The sequence below is a fragment of the Esox lucius genome, chromosome 12, assembly GCF_011004845.1.
Source record: "Esox lucius isolate fEsoLuc1 chromosome 12, fEsoLuc1.pri, whole genome shotgun sequence".
Classification (NCBI taxonomy): Eukaryota; Metazoa; Chordata; class Actinopteri; order Esociformes; family Esocidae; genus Esox; species Esox lucius.
Genome location: NC_047580.1, coordinates 17,030,206 through 17,051,468, shown reverse-complemented (window position 1 = coordinate 17,051,468; position 21,263 = coordinate 17,030,206). Strand labels below are relative to the sequence as shown.

At 47.4% G+C, this 21,263-nt stretch overlaps 1 long non-coding RNA gene across 1 annotated transcript; it reads right to left on the bottom strand.

The window, feature by feature from the left end:
- Positions 1–344: 344 nt before the first annotated feature.
- Positions 345–19,736, bottom strand: LOC105013766. Its single transcript, XR_828260.3, has 3 exons — positions 19,043–19,736; positions 14,534–14,607; positions 345–907 (listed from the first exon to the last, which is right to left on the bottom strand). It is a non-coding gene; the product is annotated as an uncharacterized LOC105013766 (long non-coding RNA).
- Between the last annotated feature and the right edge of the window lie 1,527 nt (positions 19,737–21,263).

The following is a 21,263-nucleotide window of genomic DNA, read 5'->3' as shown; positions in this document are numbered from 1 at the left end:
GGACTGGTAGATGTGGACTGGTGGTTGCTGCTGTAAATGTGGACTGGTAGATGTGGACTGGTGGTTGCTGCTGTAGATGTGGACTGGTAGATGTGGACTGGTAGATGTGGACTGGTAGATGTGGACTGGTAGATGTGGACTGGTGGTTGCCGCTGTAGATGTGCAACGGTAGTAGACACTGCAGATGTGGTCTCTCCTGAGTTTTATGGATGAAGGAATATCTCAGCATGTCTTTGGTGTGATTGACCCCCCCCCCCCTCCAAATCAGGTTATTACACCCCCACACAACACACATTCTCCCCGGTAAGACCACACAGTAAAGACGACTTCAGCAGTTTATGGACTTCAGGATAGATTTTTATTGATCAGACATGTGCATTAAGACTCAGAGAGGGAGAGTCTTGCTTCACCCCGAACACATGCACCCTCACCTTAGGAAATGGCCTCTCTGTGTACCGTTGTTTACCAAGCTTAGCAATAATATAATTATATAAATACAGAACAGTTACTAATAGTATGCAGTAATACTTACCTGGATTGTTTTTCACTAAAAAGGGAATATCCCTTCTGGTGTACAAATAGATTTACCCACAGTCGGAGCCTACTCTGTTCTGGTCTGAAGGGTCAACTGGGTCGGCCAACAGTGCTTCTGGATAGGTGGGACCATTCCTGACACAGTGTCTCTGCTCTCTGGTGGGGCCTGCTGTCAGTCATTGAATCAGATGCCGTGTTGGTGTCTATCTCAACCATTCGTGGTCTCTCTTGAATGATCCGGAGTGATCAATGCACAGCTACAGCTGGTTGAAGGGGACCAAATCCATTGAACAGTTGATTTGGTTCCATTTTACCAGCTTTAGCAAAGCATTTTTGGTGTGAGGTCCCACGGAAGCGGGACAGCTCCTGAGTCCTGGAGGAGAGGAAACAGAGAGGAGAGGATCAGGGAGAGCTAGTTGACATGTTGGTGATCAAACACACGTCTCTGTTGCTAGCGCACAGAGACAAAGAGCTGGATGATGCCATTATATGTAATCATAGACCTGCACCAGGTTGCAAAATAATGAATGACATGGAGTAGATATGGCAGATAGGGAACAGAGAAAAGGAGAGAGAAAAGAGGAGGTGAGGTGAATGAGGAGAAAAGAGGTGGGCGTGGGGCCCTAAGAGATGAACATAAACTATGGCTGCAGACAAACCTGAGGAAACAATGAATTTATCACAAGTTTGTCAATAATGCTAATGAACCCCCAGGATACAACACCTCAGGAATTAACTCCAATTGACCTCTGCAGAGCCCCCCCACCCCCGACCGCTTTATTTCCCCCAGTCTTCCTCGTGTTCACTGCCACTCCCTCCTCGTCCACCCTCTCACGTTCTCTCTGTCTACCTTTCCATTCCCTTCCGGACCCATCTTCTGGAGTATCACCTCTTTATTGTGTGATCTGTCATTTGTTATTCAGGGTCGTCTTGGCCCTCAGTGTATAACTGGCTCCGGTGCACTCAGCTGCCCGCTGTGCGCTGCCCTTGGTGCTCCCCACTCACAGCCTTGTTCAATTAGCTGTAGCTGATCATTTAGCCATTAGGAAGTGTACCACTTCACACCCTTAACCCACTGCCGGATCCACAAAATGAGCCACAGCCATTAGGTGGCCGCTATCTCTTCCACCTCCACCACCGATCCCCAGTCTATCTCTTCCACCTCCACCACCGATCCCCAGTCTATCTCTTCCACCTCCACCACCGATCCCCAGTCTATCTCTTCCACCTCCACCACCGATCCCCAGTCTGTCTCTTCCACCTCCACCACCGATCCCCAGTCTGTCTCTTCCACCTCCACCACCGATCCCCAGTCTGTCTCTTCCACCTCCACCACCGATCCCCAGTCTATCTCTTCCACCTCCACCACCGATCCCCAGTCTATCTCTTCCACCTCCACCACCGATCCCCAGTCTATCTCTTCCACCTCCACCACCGATCCCCAGTCTATCTTTTCCACCTCCACCACCGATCCCCAGTCTATCTCTCATCCCATCAGAAAGCCAATGCAGCTAGAACTGCAGCATCCTGCTCAGTCTCTCTCCTGTGTGTCTCTATATATCTTCCCCCACTAACTCTCTCTCGCTTCCCCTCACTTTCCTTTCTCCCTCTCTCCCCATCCTGGTCCCTCCCTCTCTGTCCCTCTTTTCCTCTCTCTCATTCTTCATTCCTCTCTTTCCCTCCCTCTCCCTTTACCACCTCTCTCTCTCCCCTCTCTCTTCCCCTTTCTGTCTCTCTCTTCCTCTCTCTTTCCCATGCTTGTCCAGAGGGAGACATGTAGACACAGGATCATGCAGACACAGTAGTATGAATACACATAGATACGCTCAAGCAAACACATAGCTGGGAACTTTAACCAGTATCACCAACATCGTTCGTTATTGTACAGTCTCCACGATATGACCTCTACCACTCAGAACCATGTTCAAAACCGGCGTGATTAAGTGTTGCGAATTAACACTGAATGAAGTGTTGTGCCGTGTTGCATAGTAACTCGCTGACATCTCTGTGTCCGTCTGAATATGTGACTACAACATGTATCTAGCGCTATCCGGACTTGGTTTTTAAACTGCAGTGCCTAAATGCGCCGATTTTAAGGTTAACCCATCAAATGAAAAAATTTGTGATTAAATAACAGGCAGACGAGCTAAAGAGCACGACAGGCCTTCGAATCCACTCTCTGGCGTTTAATAAACTTGTCACCAGAGAGCCGGTGAATTGATGAGGGAGAGGCTTGGCTAGGAGAGGACAGGGGATGAGGGGAGGAGAAGAGAAAGAGGGGAGTGGATAGAGTAGCACACGGAGAAGGACACTGAAGCATGGCCTGGATTCTACCTGTCCCAGAGCTGCTTCTGTACATACTCTACTGCACTGTACAGCACTGCAGTGTGTGTGTAGGTGTGTGTGTGTGTGTGAATGCATGTTCAAGAGTCCGTTAGGAGTGTGTGTGTTATTTGAGAGAGAAAATTAACTTAAGAGGAGAAAAGCAATTTGCATTAAATCCTTTTCACACACAGGTTTTTATATAGATTAGAGAGGCAATCCCTCTGTTACACTTTTCCTGTTTTAATTTCAGTCTTTCCCTCCATATGTCTGTGCCCTCAAACACACGCCCGTTTAACTCACATACTTTGTAGTCATCTAGTCCTCCAGGTAAGACTGATGGATGGTTAGCAGTGACAGGTAGGAGATTCATTCTGGATGTTCCCTAAAGCTGCTGTACACAGTAAAGTCATAATTGTAGAGGTCTCATATTCTCCAGGCATAAACTGTAATTAGTAGTCAAGCCAAGTGCTCACCTCTCAACACTCCTCTATAGTCAAATGCTAATTTTAACACGCACATAGACAAGCTTAGAAGGTGTGCTTGTCTTGAGTAGAAGCGGTTTGTGTGTGTGTGTGTGTGTGTGTTGTGCCCTTTATCAGTCTGGCTGCTTTTAGATGGACTGGCTACTGATGTCTATTCTGGGAGCCTGCTGGACTCTGCATTCCTGCCCTTATATTGGAGATGGAAGGAGGGTTCATCGTTTGGGACAGCTGGACCTTTCAATGAGGGGTCGGGAGGGGTGGGGGGAGATGGTCGGGAGGGGTGGGGGGAGATGGTCGGGAGGGGTGGGGGGAGATGGTCGGGAGGGGTGGGGGGAGATGGTCGGGAGGGGTGGGGGGAGATGGTCGGGAGGGGTGGGGGGAGAAGGTCGGGAGGGATGGGGGGAGATGGTCGGGAGGGGAGGGAGGGGTGGTCGAGAGGGGTAGGGGAGATGGTCGGGAGGGGTGCATGCTGTCCCCTAAGAGGGAAATGTACAGGTGGCAGAAGGGGAAACTGCCCATGAGACACTATGTATAGAACTCCTGAGGGTTTGCGCTCTCGCACCATGTCCCTCTGTTCTCCCTGTCACTAGGCTTCAGTATGAACCTTTTTATTGGAAGCGCACAGTACGGTCCATCACTCTCTCTCTCTCTTTCTATCACTCCCGGGAGTGTCACAATTACAAAATCATCTCTCTTTCTCTGTTTCCCTCACTCTCTATCACTCCCAGGAGTGTTTCACAATTACAAAATCATCTCTCTCTTTCCTTCTCTCTCTCACTCTCTCTGCTACGCTGTCTCTCTCCATCCACTTGACTCTTCTCTGTCTCTCCTTATGTGGAGAATTGGGGTCTGTATGGCTCTCAGCTGGCCTGCTGTCTGACACACGACACTTCCCCCTTCCCTCTGGCCTGGAGGGCCCAAGGGCCAGGCACCATCAAAACACACCACTTCCTGTCACATCCACATTGTACAAGACCTCACACTGTTCTTCCACTCAGCCCTCTAATAACCCCCCAAAGTCAGCAACATCTGAACAGGACACGGCTCGGGGCTCCCTACTGGCCTGTCTGGACTAGCCAACCTGGCAGAGATATACAGCAGTACCAGAGACACACACTACCTTGTGACAGAAAAATCACTCATGTAAGACTGTAACGGTCATCCATTCATGGTGAGTTCACTACCCTGGAGGTGGAGGCTGAGGGAGACAGCGCGGCAGATTAAGTGTGACCATATGTTTTTCGCCCGCTCTTCCAGTTTCCGAGTTAAAGCGCCGCTGTACCATGTGCTAGACTGTGCTGTGGACCACTCCTTGTTTAATGGAGGGCTGGTGACAGCAGGGTTCGCGGAAGATGTCAATCAGTCCTCTGGTTAATGAGGCTAATTCACTCACAGTAATGAAACAGCTTGACCTCTGCTCAAACCGTAAACTTTATCTACACTGCCTTTATTTCTTTCTGCTAATTGTCTACTTAATGGTATGAATTGGGTGGGCTATGCTTTGTCAGTGTGTGTGCACGTGTGTGTGATAAACACTACAGTGCTGGATAGGGAACATTTGAAGGACCAGAGGTGGTCACGGTTTCCTATGCTAGTATGGGCCAGGCTCGAGGCCCACCTGGCAAGCGAAGCCTCGGGTTGGTAGTTAAGTGACCTCCCCATCCGAGGCCCCTGGTGTCTGGGGAGAGAGAGAGGGGGGAGTGCTTCTGCAGTGCAGTGCCATGCTGGGCTGGCTCCTCTCCCCTGCATTCGAACGTGAGCAGAGCAACACGGGTCCAAGCCCTGACTCAGCACTAGCCCTTCCTCTGATTGGCTTATCAGGGATGGAAACAATATTGTAACAGGACCCTTTATCCACGGAGCCAAGCCAGCTTCACTTTTCTCACCGTGATTAAAAAAAAGAAGACCGAAAACCTGACTGACCTTGTGTTTGTGCAGTCTGTGGCTTAGACTGTATGGGCTTAGTTCACAGAGCATGTTCTATATTTTCTCTGTATAAACCGGGTATCCTGTTTATCATGGTATCTAATGACAATCTGACACAATTAAAGATCTACACTTCAAATTATACTTTTTTATTAGATCCATGTTTATTCGGCCCATGTTCATTTTACTTTGGAATGATTTAATCCTCAAAACCGCTTATTTCTTAACCATTTAATCTAATAGTAACACCCTTTAAAGAATCAATAGCAATTTAGATGCTATATGTAATTATTTCCTCTGCACTTCCCTGCTCCTCTCTATCTGCTGTATATCTCTGATGTGTTTGCATAGACCCACCAGATGTCAATTTGGTTTGCTAGTTTATCTTCTTCTACCCATTTGGAAAAAAACAACAACTATAATTTCTGTCTTAATGTAATCTTCATTAGTGGAGGTTTACTCTTGGACCAGCCATTTGTCTTATCGCCTTGGCAGTGTGATGAGAGTGCTGAGCGTCTCCTTTGCGGCACGGCTGATTTTAACCAGGACTGCCTTGCAGTAAAATTCTTTATGGCTAGAGGAAAGGGATGGACAGTGCCATTAAACGGTACATTTTGAGGCCCGCCGTCACCACCGTTTTGAAGCCCTAGAAGACATCTTGATCTGGGCCCGGCCAGCGCCCTAGTTAACTCCTGTGGAAGGCTGCCTACCCTCTTATCTTAACACAGCAAAAGAAAAGAAATGGTCCCAGTCATATCAGAGTGCCATGAAAACAGGGTCAGGCTGTTTACTCGCCAGCACAGAAATATGAATACATTGAAAGACAGTGGCTTTGCTAGATGCAGTTAATGTGGAGGTGAAAGAGTTCAGACGTATGCGCTGCTACATTTAGGAGAAAAACGCCTGAAATGTCATGATGTCCTTGCACTTTGTCAGAGAATGATGTCATACGCATTACAACTGGCTGCCAAACTGCAGCAGACCCATCTTCATCTCTCTCTTCCTCTTCCTCTCTCTCTCGCTGTCTCTCTCTCTCTCTCTCGCTCTCTCTCCCTCTGCATTTACCTGGCTTATGCAGCCTGATTCTCACCCCAAGCACGATCCTACTGGCCCTTCCAGCCCCCCCACACAGCTCCCAACCCTCCCTTAACGAAGTACGACCACTTAGATATTTTAGCCATGCATTCATTACCATCATCGGCAGGCGCACAAAGCGGGGCTTGATATACACTCTGCCGCGAAACAAAAATCCAATGCAGTTAAACTCAGAAAGGAGCTCAGGCGGAAGAATGTCCTGGCTGACACACTCTCCATTGTGAGTGTGGGACATCCCTTTGTCAGTCCAACAGAGCCCTGCTGCATCTGTCTAAAGGGACTGAGGGTGTATTAAATGTGCTGTGTTTAACTGATCTCACCCAGACACAAAGAGCAGCAGAACAGGATAAGCCTATAAGGCTGTGGAAATTAAAATCTATTTCATTTGATCTCCCCCTTGTCTTCTAAAGACATGAGAGAGATGGGGAGAGGGGGAGAGGGGGAAGGCAAGGTGATTCAAATCAGCAGTTCCATGTTGCCTCGAGACAGAGTATTGTATGGTGAAGCGGGAGAAAAAGTTGGCCACTTCAGAATAGCTCTCATCAAGGTGATGTCTATGTGTAAATAAATGAGGGGAGAAAGTGAATTCCAGCGTTGCTATTGACAGAGTAATACATTTAGATCAGATCATCAGAACTGAAATGCTTTGATGGAATGATGGGTGTGGATCTCAAACTTTCCATAAAAAGCATATAGGTAACCCAACTTCATAAACTTTCTCGCAAGATAAAAAAAGAATTCAAACAAACACACCCACCCACACACACACACACACAAACATTAACATGCAGAAACAGTGTTTGCACAGGGAAACTACTGCAGCGCAGGTGTTCCCTCTAAAGCATGCCATTCTGTGTGAGCATGTCTTCCCCTCTATTCCTGGCTCTGCCACTCTCGTTTCCCTCACCTTCAAGTGTCCTTCGGGGACCTTGGGCACTGGGCTTGCTCCTCTGCTCTGCTCCAGACCAGTGCTGCTGTTCCCATAACAGAGCAGAGCCACACAGTCTCTGTGTATTTTCCCACTAATGAGCCCCTCAGCCTGCAGGCCAGCAGACCACGGCGGACCAGTGGGGTCCGGACAGTAATCATGCTAATAACTCAGACTGCTTCCCTTCCCGCTCTAACACTACTGCTGCTAATGCTGTAACACTGAGCCGCTGTTTCCCCCCGTTTCTGTAACAGTAATACTGCTATGAAACCGTTACTGTTACAGATAATAATCTAACTACAATACGATTCTGTACCACTCTTACAGAGAGCAATCTGACTGTGATACCGTAATCGTTTTGGATCAAAAGGAGGAGCAATTATTTGAAGCCACCCAGCGGCTGCTGGAACAGATAGAAGACATAACTCTTTATTGTATTTTAGAGAGTCATTCAGGCCACTGGCTCTCATCCTCTCGAGCCCATTCCTCTGACTTCTTCACCACTACCCCCCCTTCTCTTTCATCCCCATCTCTTTCATTTTGACCCTATCCTGTCTCTATCGTGTTTCCATGTATCTATGACTCTTCCTCTCCAGTGCTCACAGTTCTTAGCTCTTCCAGCTTGCTGTGGTATTGGAATGTCAACTAGGCTCTCTCTGACACTGCACTCCACTCCTCTTGAGATATATATGCACTTAAAGCGATCTCTGATCAGGAATGCTGGCTGCTTGCTATTTTCCTGCCGCATGACCGGTGTTCCTCCAACTCTCACCTGCCTCCTCTCCTCCGCTTTTCTCCTTCTTTCCTCCTTCTGTCCGTGCTCCACTGCTGGCCTGACAACCTGTCTGCGGTGCTACTCTCACGGCAGCTGCTCCCAATTACACCCGCTTATAAGGGACCGGCAGGAGGATACGCTAGGCCACACACACAGACGGAACACCAAGGCATGCATACACAACACACCCGTGTTCACGCCCATTCTGAAACAGAACAGCACAGGAACAAGCAAAATGCAGTGCTGGGTTTCACCTGAAGTAGGTTAGTATGTTGTTCTAGCCACAGACCACAATGGATGCTTCGAGGGAAATGTGTTTACCTTATATTTCCTCTGAGAAATACCCATTCCCCCTTTGGCAATGCTATTTTATTTAGACCTCAGAGGGGGTGGGGAGCTTTATGAATGAGAAAAATACCTAGCATATGGTTTGCCTCATTAACATATTTGACAATTCATAACAAAATATTGTTTGAAGTTAAACTATCAAGTGAAGTCAGTTTCTGGAACATAATCACTTCTGGGAAACATTTACATTTGTATGATCCCTGTTAATTTGGGTTGTCTTTAGGATAAACTGTAGTCATTTTCTCCCATCAGTAATTACGGTATTATAATAACATAAGCTATAAATGTTATTGCCTTATAAACAGATCTTCTGTGTAACGCTAATTTTACAACTAGAAACCTCTGTAATGTGATTGTGTGTGTCTGCATGTGTTCAAGCGTGTGGGTACGTCGCTATGTGTGCATGCATGTGTGAATATGTATATGGGGCGGGGGGGGGGCACTAGACATTTTCCAGGCTGACATTGACAAGAGGATGCTGCCATCAGAGTGCCCTTGTTCCTTTAATGACTTCCTCCTGCTTTACAGCTCCGCTGAATTTTAATTAGCCCAAGTGTTAATTTCCAGTAAGCACAGCCAGTTGGTATTGTAGAGAAAATGGCCAGCGTCTGGATGGAGTATCATTACACACGGCAGACAATTCTGAGGACTGTACACTTACTGTACCCTAACACTCATCTACTATATGACTACACTGTACCCTAACACTCATCTACAATATGACTACACTGTACCCTAACACGCATCTACTATATGACTTCACTGTACCCTAACACTCATCTACAATATGACTACACTGTACCCTAACACGCATCTACTATATGACTTCACTGTACCCTAACACGCATCTATTATATGACTTCACTGTACCCTAACACTCATCTACAATATGACTACACTGTACCCTAACACGCATCTACTATATGACTTCACTGTACCCTAACACGCATCTACTATATGACTTCACTGTACCCTAACACGCATCTACTATATGACTTCACTGTACCCTAACACGCATCTACTATATGACTTCACTGTACCCTAACACACATCTACTATATGACTACACTGTACCCTAACACTCATCTACTATATGACTACACTGTACCCTAACACTCATCTACTAGATGACTACACTGTACCCTAACACTCATCTACTATATGACTACACTGTACCCTAACACTCATCTACTATATGAATACACTGGACACTACCACATATCTACTATATGACTACACTGTATGCTACCACACATTTACTATAGGAAGACACTTTCTTTTTCTTACATCAATATAAACAGCCTTTGGCATTTCTAATCAGTGAAACTGTTTTCCACATTTAATTTGTTGCAACTAATTAATTATTACTTAAAGACAAAATAAATCTCTGCTTGAAAAGCAAATACATGCATTCTATGAAAAAGCTCACAGTGTCTTCCTATGATCATATTGATGCAGTAATTAAATATGTATCTATGTAAACAGGAGGATCGCTTGTCTGTTTTAGGGCTACATTGTTTATGCAGACACTGATAGAGTCATGTAGGGTATGGCGAGGTTACTGGAGTTTAATGCAAGCAAATGTCTGTTTAATTGATTGAAACAAATTACCTCAGCATTGATCCCTGTTCTAGTGTTCATACTGATGGGAGTGAGGAGGGCAACAAAGGGCAGCTCTGAAGCACAGAGGCTCGAGTCCCTGACCCTGCTGGGATACAACTGGAAGCTACGGATGCAGAAGCCCAGATTAGCAGATTCACACTGCTTGTTTTTCATAGAACCTCAGTTGAGTTCCATTAGTCAAAATGGCAGTTGTAATTGCCATGGCGTGATAAATGGTAATATTTAGTACTGTATCTTAGTGCAGCCTGTGTCTCCTCTCTGATCAATTGTTTTTTTTGTGCTTAGATCAAAGGACTCTCATCAACATTTGTTTAATTGCCGATTGACTCATTGACTTTTCAAAGTTGTAAAGAAATGATGTGGTTCAGCAGTGTGCTAATTGACTAATTCATTCCAAGCATCTTTTTTGCCAGGCTGTTTAGAGTACTGTGTCTTTCACCGTTAATCTTTTGCCACTTTTCTGTCACAGTACTGCCTCATTTTTTGATTTATGTAAATTCTCAGTGGTATTCAGTGACTATGAGTAGTCTCTTAGACACTCTGGAAAACTGTTAGTTTTATCACTCAGCATATCTGATTCATTTCTATTTCATTGACTGATTGAGGGTGGTTAGTGTGGTGAATTGCAATGCATTCTGGGTGATGTTGCTGCCTCAGCTTAACGCCTGTCTGTCTTCAGTCCACCCCAAAGACAAGACTGTACTGGTGTAATACCATGTTAGTATAAAGTATAAAGTCCAGCCCCAGATAATATGAGCATTACAAAAAAATATACAGTGAGAAGGATATGACAACAGTAGGCTACATATTCATTCCCCTGGATCCCAAAGTCTCTGAGTCAATGTCTAGTTTATTGACCAGATTTTGTGGGGTTCTGTTTGAGATTTAGGTCTCGAGGGTCGTCAGTACGATGTAGGACGACCAGATCCACATGTGAAACTTGATTATGAGCAGTTGTCCCTCCCGTCTGTCTGTTACCGTCAAGCAACACATTGTCAGGGCAACATTACTGGCACCCTATAGGAAATTGTATAAACAATAATACAAAAACTATGTAAAGAAAAGAATAGAATAAGAAAAGAAAAAACTAAATAATTAGCTTTCCATGCAGTTCAGTATTTGTAAAACATTGTCATACTGTACTTTTTTACTCATTTATTAAATGTTCCAAAACTATGGGACCTAACTACATTATCCAATACGCTGCTAGGCTTGCTCTAAACTCTGGCACGTAATATCTGTAAGCACAGCCTGGCCTAGCATAACCCAACACAGCCTGGCCCAGCGCAGCCTAACACAGCCTGGCCCAGCGCAGCCTAGCACAGCCTGGCTACAGCCTTGTACAGCACAGTACAGCCCAGCCTGTCCAAGCAAAGCCCAGCCTGGTCCAACACACTGCTCGAAAAATCTCCCAGATAAGAAGAAGCCGGCCTCCAGCTCACTTCATGATGACTTTCTTCCTGCAACTTATATACACCCCTTTCCTCATTATAATGGTCAGTTATACAACCACCAAGTTTGTCCCGTTTTGGTGTGAAACAAATACACCACATTACACTATGCTTTGACCTGTATATAACATTAACTCACGTTTTGCAGTCACTAGTGTATTTCCTAATGGTCAGTGTTACACAGCACTTAACTGCCCTCGCCGGCCCTGAGTGAAGGCCCACACACATGCTCTTTGGTTGGACTGCCAGTCTGCCGGGCAGCCTGCCGGGAGGCTGTAGTGCGTGGGGCAGCGGGCGTTGCTGGTTTAGTGGGCCTCCCTGACGGCTGGCTTTGGCTGTCTCAGCACGGTGCCGCAGTCAGCATTGTTGCATATTTAATGTCCTGATGAGCGCTTCCACCTGCTGACACAGGCAAAGTGACAGAACAATACACCCCTAACCCCCCTGCCCGGAACACCATCATCAATCCACTGCCTCGCACGCACGCCACCCCGGCCCAGCCCCACCGCACCGCCCTCCCATCAGCACTCTGTCCCCTCTCCCCCTGTCTCACTGCTCCCTGTCTGACTGTGTGCCCCGTTCCCCTCTGAAACGGATTGGTCTGTACGGCAGCACTCCCTCTGGTCCTGGCAAAGCCACCGTCACCTGGCCGAACGAAAGTGACCTCACACCGAAACGCACCCTACGCACAGTCGATCATCACCGTCACCTGGCCGAACTAAAGTGTCCTCACACCGAAACGCACCCTACGCACAGTCGATCATCACCGTCACCTGGCCGAACGAAAGTGTCCTCACACCGAAACGCACCCTACGCACAGTCGATCATCACCGTCACCTGGCCGAACTAAAGTGTCCTCACACCGAAACGCACACAATGCACAGTCGATCATCACCGTCACCTGGCCGAACTAAAGTGTCCTCACACCGAAACGCACACAATGCACAGTCGATCCTCACCGACACGCGCTGTACGCTCATCGAGTACCGTTTTGTTTTGTTTCCGACCAATCGGTTCAGTGACGAAAGAGATCTGAAATGAGAAGCTTCTATTTGATCAGGTCAACTATCAGAACTGGGATTCCTGTGTAAGTGCAGTCAGCGCCCTGTACAGACCAAAGGGTTGGCAGCGCCTCTGGTTCCTGTCACTTCAGGACTGCAATGGCTTGATACTTTCCAAGTTGAAAGATCTCTGCCTGACTACTATCTTAAGCACTGACCATGAGCGAACATCGGCAAAACATTTATAACTACACCACAAGGTTAAGCACCACTGAACCTAAAACAGCCTTGGGGTACAGGTAACAGTTTACAAAAGGATGAGGTGTCTACTGTCCACCTAAAAGAGGGCATAATGTCTTTGCCGAGACCGGTGTAATAACTTGCGGACAGACACTGACTGTGCGCAATCAACACACAGTCAATTATCTGGTCTTCCTTTCAGCATCACAGTCCCAGAGTCAGTGGCTTCCTCTGTCTGACCTGCTGCTGTAGCCCATGGTATCCAGTAGTAAGCATTTGTTCACTGCACCATTTGCTGTAAACTGCTGTCTCTGTTAGTCTCTGTCACCGAGCGCACAAACCAGATCTGCTTCCCGTAAAAAAAAGTTACAAAAATAAAAAAGGGCCATGAAAGGGGAAATGCTAAAGAAAGTACTCCGAAGCCATTGAAGTATGACAGACATCTGTTTCTTTATAGAAAGGTAGAAATAAATGGGATGAATGATATCCTGAAATCTATTCGGAGTAAAAAAAAAAAAAGTGCTGACTCTGATTCGCTGCACCTACTGTACGTCTCTGCAGTACGTGCTGGATTGAATTCAACCGAACCAGAACTGAGCAGAAAACTGCGTATGCCATCTTTTTAAATAGTCACACAGATACACATATCTGCAGATTCATACGCATGAATACACAATTAACACAAACACTCACTCAGTGTCCAACAAACAACCACGGCTGACAGTACTTAGGCTCTTTCTAAGGTCAGGGGTCTCTGTAATAAATGACCCTGTTTCTGTTGAGTCAATTATGTCAGATCTTAGTGAATTAGTTGATTCCACATATTTAAACCTCTGACTTTAGTTGTTAGTATGACTTTTGGTTCATTTGTGTCCAAATGCGCTGCGTTTCTCCCCTACCTGGGATACATACTTCTTTACATTCCATAGTTGCTCTTGTTCATATGGGCATATAAAGAAGTATGTCCCCCAAGCAGGTAATGGTCCTTTTTTGCGCATTGGTTTCGCTCCACCTTCTCTCCTCTCTCGCCGAAGAGCCTAAATGTTGAATCAGGGTCCCAGGCCCACCGCTCCCATCTGACAACCCCCCTTCCCACCTCAAGGGTCCCAGTGGGGGAGAATTATAACCCCCCCCCCCCCCCCCCCCCCCCCCACTATCAAATCAGAAAGTCACTGATTCATGAGGCTTCAGCTTTTACACCACTTCAACCTTTCGTTTTCTTACAGTCTATGGTGTTCGTGAACAAATGCACTTGTTTCTGTTGAATTCATTCATTAACAGTGCTGGAGATATTGAAAAGTCAGTCACACAACACAGTGTGGTCCCATTATGGGCTCAGTTGCTTAACCGGTCAAACCATTAACATTTCGCCTCAAATTTTACTCCGCATTTCTCAATGATAAACCATTGATATAAATCATTACCAAATAACTCGCAATAAATCATTACCAAATAACTCGCAATAAATCATTACCAAATAACTAATCAAAAATATCACATGCAACTTATGGCTGTATTCCTTTTTTAACATAAGTAGTGCAATCATGAACATCTGTATTACTCCTGTGTGCCGTGGTTTTAACATGATTCTCTCAAGAAAAACCTGCATTGCCGTGAGTAAATGTTGCCTACTCTGTAGACTATTACATGTGCTAGTTTCTTACACAGGCTGTCCAGAACGGCACGCTATTCACCTTGAGTGTCACGCTTAGAGGTGTAACTGCAGCAGCGGAGAGAGCGAGAGGTAGAAGGAGAGAGGGATAGAAATAGAGGGGGAAAAAGACAGAGGTAGATCTAGCGCTTACCTAGTGGATAGCTGTCAGGTAGTGTCCCCGTCTTCAGATGGGCCAATGCGCCAAAGAGGAGTAAAACAATAAAGCTAAGGGGAGAAAGAGACAAGATGAGGAAGTGCATCTTCTGCTTTTCTTCTCTCTCAGTCAGTCCAGGGTTCTGCCTCTGCAATATCTTTCGTTCTCTGAATCTCTCTCTCTCTCTCTCTCTCTGGTTCTCTCTCTCATACACAAACGCGCACACTCTCGCCCCCACTCTCTCTAACAACCCCTCTCTATACCCCTCACTCTTCCCCACTCCCCCTCCCCCTACTCTCTCGCTCTCTCTCGCTCTCGCTCACACACACACTCTCTCTCCAACAAAAAAAACTTGTAGTCCAATGCAGAGCTCCCCTTGTCCCACTGGTCTACACTTTTCTAGGTACTGAAATAACCCCCCTCCCTCCATCATTGCCACGTGCATCCCGTTTCCAGTCTGCCTCCCTGTGATGTAGAGCCTAAAGTTAACACTGCCCTCTCTTCCTCTGTTGGCTTTCCATGCCTCGCCTTGTCTCACTCTTCTCCTTTACCTTCCTTATCTTCTCCTTCACCTTTCCTCTCTTCTCCTTCACCTTTCCTCTCTTCTCCTTCACCTCCTCTCACCTCCTTTACCTCTCCATTACCTCCCCTCTCTTCTATCTCACCTTTCCTCTCTCCTCTCTATCTGTCCTCTTTTCTCCTCTACCTCGCCGTATGTTTCCTCATCCTCTCTTCTATTCCTCTAATTGCCTCCTCTCTTCTCTATCGTTCCCTTCTTTGCTTCTACCTCTCCACTTCTCACTCATTCCCTCCTTCTCCCTGCCTGCCTGTCTCTCTTCCTGATCTCTAAAGCTCCTGTAACAATGTAGTCCCGATAGGATGAGGAGACAGTAATGATAAGATTGAATGGCAGGCTATTATGGTCAGGTACTGTATGGAGCAAGCAGACTCAAGGTTTCCTCTGGAACCCTCCAGAAAAGATGTACATTACTGCCTTTTGTGTGTTTGTATGACTACAGTTGTGTGCGTATGTTTGTTTGTTTGCGTGTGCGAGGTGAGAGAGAGTGCCCTTGTTGGCTGAGTGAACACCATTCACCTGAGACCCCCTGCCCCCTCCCATTAGCCTATCTCCCTGATCCAAAAGCCTTCCCCCACCCTGTCTTTTTAGATCAATACCAATTTATAGGCAAATGCACAAAGGCTGACTTGCGCTTTTAATGAATTGAACCATTGCAAACGTCAGTCTTCTAATGAAGGGTCTGAGAGGGGTGTTAAGTACACCTACTGGAAGAGGGACTGTGTGTGTGTCTGCTAGCCAGTGTGTGTATATGTGTATGTGTGTGGTCAGATGGTGAACAGCCATTGCTCTGATTGAATTTTCCCTCCAGACCAGTTTGGCCTCTGTGCTGACTCTTTGAAAACATTTGACAATTCGGTCATTTAGCAGAAGCTCTTATCCAAAGCAGCTCAGAGTTCGTGTGTTCAGGTAAGGTAAGTAGGAAGACAGGTGTGACTACCACTCATACATAATAAGCATGTTTTACTCAAGGAAGCTATCAAAAATGACAGGAGACGTTATGATTCTGTGACAGACACGAGAAGACAAGAAGTTAGACAAACAGACTAACAAGGATGGAGTGTCCCTATGCTGTTTCCGGTGTAAATGAGGCGCCGTATGAAAAAGCCGACGCCATCACATTGACTGACAGCTCAACAGGAACTGCTCTCCTTCACCGCGGCGGGGGCCAAACTACCCGGACGCGTCTTTACCTGCGAGCTGGGGCCATTAGCCGCAACAAATAATTACAGACCCCCTCCTCAGACAAGGAGAGCTGAGAACAATACATTATGGATTCACCAAGCATGACTAACGATGAGGGCCTTAGGAAGCTATAGGCTGGGAATTTGAATGAAATGTCTTTTTCTGTAGATTATTTTGACTTGACAAATGTTGCAACAAATACTGTAATTAAATATGTTTACACTATTCTGGACTGAATTGTCTGGAAGCCTAGACGTCTGACAGAAAGAAACAAGGGAGCAACGAGAGTGTTATTAACACCCCAACTACAGTATAGGGTTGTTGAAGAAAGTGTAAAAAAAACACTACAGTGTTTTAGATGTGAAAATCAGTGCTATGTTAACCGACACACACGTTCGTCTAGAAGTGGACATTCGTGTTTCATTGAAACTATCTGCAGTGTCACACGCGAACGTGATGACGGGTGTGGGAGTGAGGCAGCAGGAAAAAGGAGGGGGGAGTTGGAGAAAGAGGCAGCCTGCAATTGTATGCATGGACATTATATGTGCACGCACACACTTACACGTACACGCACTATAAAGATCCCAAGGATTCCCCAGAGACGAGTACTGTGTGCGTGTGCATTCGTGTACAGGGTCAACATAAGTGGAGGAAGTGAAGGGGTCTACGAGCCCCTGCCTTTCCATGGTTGGACCTGAACCTCCACAGGCCTCTGTTTGTAGCCCAGCCAAGCCCGCCCCTTAATTCAACTAAAAGTCTCCCCCATAAATCACAGTGCTTCTTTCCCGCCCCCCCTTCCCCACCACCGACCCGCCACCACATGCGCACACCCTGTCCTGCATGTGCTCCCGATCACCGGACGAGACCCATTACCAGAAATGAAGCCCGACTTCAAGCCTGCTTACCACGCCTCCCTGCGAGGGCTGATGTGTGTTGAGGAATGCTCATGAATCAGATTAAAGGATGAGCGCTGTGTATTCAAACACCTGATCTGGACCGTGATACCCAGAAGGAGGTCTATCAATTTGTAAAAGTATTAAAATAAACCTCAGAGAATTTGTTTCAAGGGACAGCTGAATCATTGCAATGCCACCACTTTTAGAGTGTCAGCTATTCCAATCCCTGTCAAACAGCTGCTCGTGTATGTAGAACAACCAGCCGTAGCCTGTTTCTCTGGCAGCACCTCTGTCACCCGAGCTTCCCCAGGACCAGACCAGGAGTCACAGTTAACATGTCCCACTCAGACGCCCGACTCCAGGACCAGACCAGGAGTCACAGTAAACCCGTCCCACTCAGACGCCCGACTCCAGGACCAGACCAGGAGTCACAGTAAACCCGTCCCACTCAGACGCCCGACTCCAGGACCAGACCGGGAGTCACAGCAAACCCGTCCCACTCAGACGCCCGACTCCAGGACCAGACCAGGAGTCACAGCAAACCCGTCCCACTCAGACGCCCGACTCCAGGACCAGACCAGGAGTCACAGCAAACCCGTCCCACTCAGACGCCCGACTCCAGGACCAGACCGGGAGTCACAGCAAACCCGTCCCACTCAGACGCCCGACTCCAGGACCAGACCAGGAGTCACAGCAAACCCGTCCCACTCAGACGCCCGACTCCAGGACCAGACCGGGAGTCACAGCAAACCCGTCCCACTCAGACGCCCGACTCCAGGACCAGACCAGGAGTCACAGCAAACCCGTCCCACTCAGATGCCCGACTCCAGGACCAGACCAGGAGTCAGAGTAAACCGTCCCACTCAGACGCCCGACTCCAGGACCAGACCAGGAGTCACAGTAAACCCGTCCCACACAGACGCCCAACTCCAGGACCAGACCAGGAGTCACAGCAAACCCGTCCCACTCAGACGCCCAACAGACAGCTGAACACCACTGACACCCCACTATCTGGGATTAGAGTAAAATTAGCCAAGTCAAACGCATGTCAGCATAGTTTGGAACCTTGCTCCCACCTTCACCTCCTGCTTCTATCTCTCTATCCCCTCTCTTTCCCTCCCTCCCTCCCTTCTCTCCTGAGAGTGACATATGTGGCTGTTCGGTCTATAGATAGTCTTTTAAGACCTGCGGTGATAGGCCGATTCCATGACTGCCCTCACTCACACTCACTAGTGTCATTTAACCCCACCATACCAGTATCAGTCGGCTTTCAACCAACTAAAACCTCACACCTGTCTTCTTCAAACCACAAACATGTCTTTTACAGTCCCAAGTTGTCCATGAGTCAGTCATTTCCTTGACAGAGGAAAGCAAAGACTCCTCATGTGCCATGATGCAGCAAAAGTGCAGCTACTGCAGTGAAAGTGTTAAGGCTACGATTTTAGAATCAACTCTTAATGCATATAACAATGTAACTTACAGACATTTTCTAAACTGTAAATGTTTGTAGTTCTTCTGATAACCCTCAACCATCTACAGATACAAAATTCTCCCACAGGCTGACTCTGGCATGAATGCATGGCGGCCATCCACGGGGGTTAACGCGCTGCAGCCCTAGCCTCTCCGCTAACACTAATGCAACTTTGACACTGGAGCAGATAGCATCTCAGCGCTTGGTGCCCCGTCGCTGTGGGAATGGTGTCAGAAAGAACTGCACCGAGAAGGCAGCCGGGCTGTCCTACTGACGGGCAGTGAACACATGCACAAGCAAGCAAACTCCTGGCGCACACAGTACTCATGTTGAATCGGAGACAGTAGAGACACGCATGTAGAGAGAGCAGCACGTACCGGTGGGGGGTGATCCGGAGGGGTGGTGGCCCATGCGTTGCGGCTGCTGCAGGCAGAGTGTCCGTCCCTTCCCTGGGAGCTGAATCAGCGATGGAGAGTTTAGGGATGCAGAGAGGAGAGGAGGGTCATGGGAGATGCTGCCTCTCTCACTCCGAATGGGAGGAAGAGGATAAGAGGAGGAAGAAATACCAAAAAGGAAAAAGGGCAGGTAAAAAAAAAAAAGAAAAAAAAAAAAAGACTTCAACCCTTCTTATTAGAAGACTGTATAAACTGATGATTTAGCATTGAAATGCGCCATCTCACGGCTAACCGTCCCTCCCTACCTGGCCATGCTATGTTTGACTGAGGGAGCCTGATCAAACTGCTATAGAAGGATCAGAGAATATGGACTGTGCACTGACAGAGCTGAAGGACAAATCGAGAAGAGTGGCGGAGGAAGGGAGGGAGAGCGAGAAAGACTGACGGTGTGAGTGCAAGAGACAGAGAGTGAGATAGCCGAGTCTAAACGGTAGCATGAGAACAGAAAGGAAAGGAAGGAAGGAAGAAAGAAAAAAGTAGGCTACGTTTTGCCTCAACGGTAGATTGGGAGGGATGACATTTTTTTCTTTGACAGAAAGTGTACCATCTCCTTCCATTCTCCTTCTCGACACTGACCCACAATATTCCACAGCACAACAGTGCACGCGCATCCAGAGGTCATCGCAGCGCGGGCCTGTATCAACCTCCAGATGAAAGTACAGATGAAAAAAACAAATGTGTCGATCCCGTCACAGGGAGACTTCACAGGAAAGGCTTGAGAAGATCAAAAAAAGTTAGCAAAAATATTTTTAAAATCAAAACAGTGTCACCTGGCGATGCTCTGGAAGAGTCGAACATTGACTTTAAAATGAAACGTGGACGTCGCCAAAGAAGGACTTGGACCAACTCAAAGAGGGAATGGAGAGGCAGTGTGATCAGAGTAACCCCCCACAGTCCAGAGGCTTATATACCCAGGTAGGAACGGCAGACATGCCCCCCCTGACTAGCCCGCCTGCAGCCCGACGCTGCCTGGCCTTATTTAGTGAAGCATGGCAAAAAATAGCCTGTCAAGTGCTGAGCGTCCCGTCAAAAGGGGGTTGGATAGTGGGACAGACGGGGTAGAGTGGCCGGGGGGTGGGGGTGGGGGAGGGGGGCGGGGGGCTGCTCCAATCAGTCTCTCTGTCGATTGACTAGTTTACCCTGTCCTCCTCCTTTCTCTTTCTGTCATCAACCTTGACTTCTCAATCTGGTGTCCTATAGCCATTTAGCCCAGGCCAGGCAACTCTAAACCATAGCAGCCCTTCCACCCCCATCATCTGAAGCCCCTGCATCCTGCCCAGTCACCCTGGGTATTTTTAGTGGGCCCAAATAAAGAGGTGTGTGGCCTTCGCCCCCCCCCCGCCCCCCAGTCCCGGCCCTGTTGCCCAGGGTGCACTGCAGATTGGCCGGTGCTATTATGTGCCTCAGCTATGTATGGGCAGGAGTGGCTATGCTCAGGGCGAGAAGGGGAGGAACTTCAGGGTAGACCCTAACGTCACGGTTGCAGTGCGTTTCTTTGTGTGTAGATGCATGACTTGATAAAAGTACAACCTGTTTAAGTTGGTGTACGTACGCCAACACGACATGGGTCGAGTTTTTAATGATCGAGAGTGTGTTTCTGTGCGGCTCCTGTGTTCTCTTTCAGACCTTGGCTGAGGATGTGCTGTTCCGTTTCTGTGTGTTTCTCTGCTCCAGTGTCTTTGGAGAAACAGAGACAAAAAGGTGGAGGTAGAGGGTCTGGGAATTAAAATGACAGGAGGCGGTGGGGACGGAGAAAGGAAGGGAGGGGAGAGATGGGAAAAGAAAGGATATTGATTTCCACCTTAAAGAGGCAATCTCCGCTTTTCCAGAGCTCCTGGGAGGTGTGTGTGTGTGTGTGTGTGTACCATGATGGTTGTCACAGGGACACAGTACAGTTGGGCATTCAAACACACTGCACTATCTCTGGTGTGCGAGCAGAGCTGAATCTGATTACACAGCATTCAGAGATCCTGGCAAAAAACACATTTACTCTTCTGACATTTGTTCTATAGCCACATCGTCCCACCTCGTCTCATTCCCCATTTTTATAGTTTGGGCCCAGGTTGTGTGTGGGAGCTGTTCCTTTGAAAAAAAAAAAGAAATATCTCCATGAGAGCAAGGATTATTTTAACAGAAAATTTCC